Source organism: Anomaloglossus baeobatrachus, unplaced genomic scaffold (genome assembly GCF_048569485.1).
Source record: "Anomaloglossus baeobatrachus isolate aAnoBae1 unplaced genomic scaffold, aAnoBae1.hap1 Scaffold_34, whole genome shotgun sequence".
Classification (NCBI taxonomy): domain Eukaryota; kingdom Metazoa; phylum Chordata; class Amphibia; order Anura; family Aromobatidae; genus Anomaloglossus; species Anomaloglossus baeobatrachus.
In genome coordinates this window covers 959,419-965,304 of record NW_027442771.1, presented here as the reverse complement: position 1 = coordinate 965,304, position 5,886 = coordinate 959,419, and positions in this window count along the sequence as shown.

Genomic DNA, 5,886 nt, shown 5'->3' with positions numbered 1-5,886 from the left:
TTTGGTGGAGATGATATTTAATAAAATAAGTAGAAATCCACTAAAAGTTTTGTTTGGTTATCTTGCAATCCCGAGATAATCGTCTCCATGCTCCAAATCCATTTTAAAGCCATTTTTAAGGCATTTCGCGCATACATGAAATGAACACATTTTTCTCCAAAACTATAACAGATGCAAGCTTGTCCTGTTTGGTGGAGATGATATTTAATAAAATAAGTAGAAATCCACTAAAAGTTTTGTTTGGTTATCTTGCAATCCCGAGATAATCGTCTCCATGCTCCAAATCCATTTTAAAGCCATTTTTAAGGCATTTCGCGCATACATGAAATGAACACATTTTTCTCCAAAACTATAACAGATGCAAGCTTGTCCTGTTTGGTGGAGATGATATTTAATAAAATAAGTAGAAATCCACTAAAAGTTTTGTTTGGTTATATTGCAATCCCGAGATAATCGTCTCCATGCTCCAAATCCATTTTAAAGCCATTTTTAAGGCATTTCGCGCATACATGAAATGAACACATTTTTCTCCAAAACTATAACAGATGCAAGCTTGTCCTGTTTGGTGGAGATGATATTTAATAAAATAAGTAGAAATCCACTAAAAGTTTTGTTTGGTTATCTTGCAATCCCGAGATAATCGTCTCCATGCTCCAAATCCATTTTAAAGCCATTTTTAAGGCATTTCGCGCATACATGAAATGAACACATTTTTCTCCAAAACTATAACAGATGCAAGCTTGTCCTGTTTGGTGGAGATGATATTTAATAAAATAAGTAGAAATCTACTAAAAGTTTCGTTTGTTTATATTGCCATCCTGAGATAATCGTCTCCATGCTCCAAATCCATTTTAAAGCCATTTCAAAGGCATTTTGCGCATACATGAAATGAACACATTTTTCTCCAAAACTATAACACATGCAAGCTTGTCCTGTTTGGTGGAGATGATATTTAATAAAATAAGTAGAAATCCACTAAAAGTTTTGTTTGGTTATCTTGCAATCCCGAGATAATCGTCTCCATGCTCCAAATCCATTTTAAAGCCATTTTTAAGGCATTTCGCGCATACATGAAATGAACACATTTTTCTCCAAAACTATAACAGATGCAAGCTTGTCCTGTTTGGTGGAGATGATATTTAATAAAATAAGTAGAAATCCACTAAAAGTTTTGTTTGGTTATCTTGCAATCCCGAGATAATCGTCTCCATGCTCCAAATCCATTTTAAAGTCATTTTTAAGGCATTTCGCGCATACATGAAATGAACACATTTTTCTCCAAAACTATAACAGATGCAAGCTTGTCCTGTTTGGTGGAGATGATATTTAATAAAATAAGTAGAAATCCACTAAAAGTTTTGTTTGGTTATCTTGCAATCCCGAGATAATCGTCTCCATGCTCCAAATCCATTTTAAAGCCATTTCAAAGGCATTTTGCGCATACATGAAATGAACACATTTTTCTCCAAAACTATAACACATGCACGCTTGTCCTGTTTGGTGGAGATGATATTTAATAAAATAAGTAGAAATCCACTAAAAGTTTTGTTTGGTTATCTTGCAATCCCGAGATAATCGTCTCCATGCTCCAAATCCATTTTAAAGCCATTTTTAAGGCATTTCGCGCATACATGAAATGAACACATTTTTCTCCAAAACTATAACAGATGCAAGCTTGTCCTGTTTGGTGGAGATAATATTTAATAAAATAAGTAGAAATCTACTAAAAGTTTCGTTTGTTTATATTGCCATCCTGAGATAATCGTCTCCATGCTCCAAATCCATTTTAAAGCCATTTCAAAGGCATTTTGCGCATACATGAAATGAACACATTTTTCTCCAAAACTATAACACATGCAAGCTTGTCCTGTTTGGTGGAGATGATATTTAATAAAATAAGTAGAAATCCACTAAAAGTTTTGTTTGGTTATCTTGCAATCCCGAGATAATCGTCTCCATGCTCCAAATCCATTTTAAAGCCATTTTTAAGGCATTTCGCGCATACATGAAATGAACACATTTTTCTCCAAAACTATAACAGATGCAAGCTTGTCCTGTTTGGTGGAGATGATATTTAATAAAAAGTAGAAATCCACTAAAAGTTTTGTTTGGTTATCTTGCAATCCCGAGATAATCGTCTCCATGCTCCAAATCCATTTTAAAGCCATTTTTAAGGCATTTCGCGCATACATGAAATGAACACATTTTTCTCCAAAACTATAACAGATGCAAGCTTGTCCTGTTTGGTGGAGATGATATTTAATAAAATAAGTAGAAATCCACTAAAAGTTTTGTTTGGTTATCTTGCAATCCCGAGATAATCGTCTCCATGCTCCAAATCCATTTTAAAGTCATTTTTAAGGCATTTCGCGCATACATGAAATGAACACATTTTTCTCCAAAACTATAACAGATGCAAGCTTGTCCTGTTTGGTGGAGATGATATTTAATAAAATAAGTAGAAATCCACTAAAAGTTTTGTTTGGTTATCTTGCAATCCCGAGATAATCGTCTCCATGCTCCAAATCCATTTTAAAGCCATTTCAAAGGCATTTTGCGCATACATGAAATGAACACATTTTTCTCCAAAACTATAACACATGCAAGCTTGTCCTGTTTGGTGGAGATGATATTTAATAAAATAAGTAGAAATCCACTAAAAGTTTTGTTTGGTTATCTTGCAATCCCGAGATAATCGTCTCCATGCTCCAAATCCATTTTAAAGCCATTTTTAAGGCATTTCGCGCATACATGAAATGAACACATTTTTCTCCAAAACTATAACAGATGCAAGCTTGTCCTGTTTGGTGGAGATGATATTTAATAAAATAAGTAGAAATCCACTAAAAGTTTTGTTTGGTTATATTGCAATCCCGAGATAATCGTCTCCATGCTCCAAATCCATTTTAAAGCCATTTTTAAGGCATTTCGCGAATACATGAAATGAACACATTTTTCTCTAAAACTATAACAGATGCAAGCTTGTCCTGTTTGGTGGAGATGATATTTAATAAAATAAGTAGAAATCCACTAAAAGTTTTGTTTGGTTATCTTGCAATCCCGAGATAATCGTCTCCATGCTCCAAATCCATTTTAAAGCCATTTTTAAGGCATTTCGCGCATACATGAAATGAACACATTTTTCTCCAAAACTATAACAGATGCAAGCTTGTCCTGTTTGGTGGAGATGATATTTAATAAAATAAGTAGAAATCCACTAAAAGTTTTGTTTGGTTATCTTGCAATCCCGAGATAATCGTCTCCATGCTCCAAATCCATTTTAAAGCCATTTTTAAGGCATTTCGCGCATACATGAAATGAACACATTTTTCTCCAAAACTATAACAGATGCAAGCTTGTCCTGTTTGGTGGAGATGATATTTAATAAAATAAGTAGAAATCCACTAAAAGTTTTGTTTGGTTATCTTGCAATCCCGAGATAATCGTCTCCATGCTCCAAATCCATTTTAAAGCCATTTTTAAGGCATTTCGCGCATACATGAAATGAACACATTTTTCTCCAAAACTATAACAGATGCAAGCTTGTCCTGTTTGGTGGAGATGATATTTAATAAAATAAGTAGAAATCCACTAAAAGTTTTGTTTGGTTATCTTGCAATCCCGAGATAATCGTCTCCATGCTCCAAATCCATTTTAAAGTCATTTTTAAGGCATTTCGCGCATACATGAAATGAACACATTTTTCTCCAAAACTATAACAGATGCAAGCTTGTCCTGTTTGGTGGAGATGATATTTAATAAAATAAGTAGAAATCCACTAAAAGTTTTGTTTGGTTATCTTGCAATCCCGAGATAATCGTCTCCATGCTCCAAATCCATTTTAAAGCCATTTCAAAGGCATTTTGCGCATACATGAAATGAACACATTTTTCTCCAAAACTATAACACATGCAAGCTTGTCCTGTTTGGTGGAGATGATATTTAATAAAATAAGTAGAAATCCACTAAAAGTTTTGTTTGGTTATCTTGCAATCCCGAGATAATCGTCTCCATGCTCCAAATCGATTTTAAAGCCATTTTTAAGGCATTTCGCGCATACATGAAATGAACACATTTTTCTCCAAAACTATAACAGATGCAAGCTTGTCCTGTTTGGTGGAGATAATATTTAATAAAATAAGTAGAAATCTACTAAAAGTTTCGTTTGTTTATATTGCCATCCTGAGATAATCGTCTCCATGCTCCAAATCCATTTTAAAGCCATTTCAAAGGCATTTTGCGCATACATGAAATGAACACATTTTTCTCCAAAACTATAACACATGCAAGCTTGTCCTGTTTGGTGGAGATGATATTTAATAAAATAAGTAGAAATCCACTAAAAGTTTTGTTTGGTTATCTTGCAATCCCGAGATAATCGTCTCCATGCTCCAAATCCATTTTAAAGCCATTTTTAAGGCATTTCGCGCATACATGAAATGAACACATTTTTCTCCAAAACTATAACAGATGCAAGCTTGTCCTGTTTGGTGGAGATGATATTTAATAAAATAAGTAGAAATCCACTAAAAGTTTTGTTTGGTTATCTTGCAATCCCGAGATAATCGTCTCCATGCTCCAAATCCATTTTAAAGCCATTTTTAAGGCATTTCGCGCATACATGAAATGAACACATTTTTCTCCAAAACTATAACAGATGCAAGCTTGTCCTGTTTGGTGGAGATGATATTTAATAAAATAAGTAGAAATCCACTAAAAGTTTTGTTTGGTTATCTTGCAATCCCGAGATAATCGTCTCCATGCTCCAAATCCATTTTAAAGCCATTTTTAAGGCATTTCGCGCATACATGAAATGAACACATTTTTCTCCAAAACTATAACAGATGCAAGCTTGTCCTGTTTGGTGGAGATGATATTTAATAAAATAAGTAGAAATCCACTAAAAGTTTTGTTTGGTTATCTTGCAATCCCGAGATAATCGTCTCCATGCTCCAAATCCATTTTAAAGTCATTTTTAAGGCATTTCGCGCATACATGAAATGAACACATTTTTCTCCAAAACTATAACAGATGCAAGCTTGTCCTGTTTGGTGGAGATGATATTTAATAAAATAAGTAGAAATCCACTAAAAGTTTTGTTTGGTTATCTTGCAATCCCGAGATAATCGTCTCCATGCTCCAAATCCATTTTAAAGCCATTTCAAAGGCATTTTGCGCATACATGAAATGAACACATTTTTCTCCAAAACTATAACACATGCAAGCTTGTCCTGTTTGGTGGAGATGATATTTAATAAAATAAGTAGAAATCCACTAAAAGTTTTGTTTGGTTATCTTGCAATCCCGAGATAATCGTCTCCATGCTCCAAATCGATTTTAAAGCCATTTTTAAGGCATTTCGCGCATACATGAAATGAACACATTTTTCTCCAAAACTATAACAGATGCAAGCTTGTCCTGTTTGGTGGAGATAATATTTAATAAAATAAGTAGAAATCTACTAAAAGTTTCGTTTGTTTATATTGCCATCCTGAGATAATCGTCTCCATGCTCCAAATCCATTTTAAAGCCATTTCAAAGGCATTTTGCGCATACATGAAATGAACACATTTTTCTCCAAAACTATAACACATGCAAGCTTGTCCTGTTTGGTGGAGATGATATTTAATAAAATAAGTAGAAATCCACTAAAAGTTTTGTTTGGTTATCTTGCAATCCCGAGATAATCGTCTCCATGCTCCAAATCCATTTTAAAGCCATTTTTAAGGCATTTCGCGCATACATGAAATGAACACATTTTTCTCCAAAACTATAACAGATGCAAGCTTGTCCTGTTTGGTGGAGATGATATTTAATAAAATAAGTAGAAATCCACTAAAAGTTTTGTTTGGTTATCTTGCAATCCCGAGATAATCGTCTCCATGC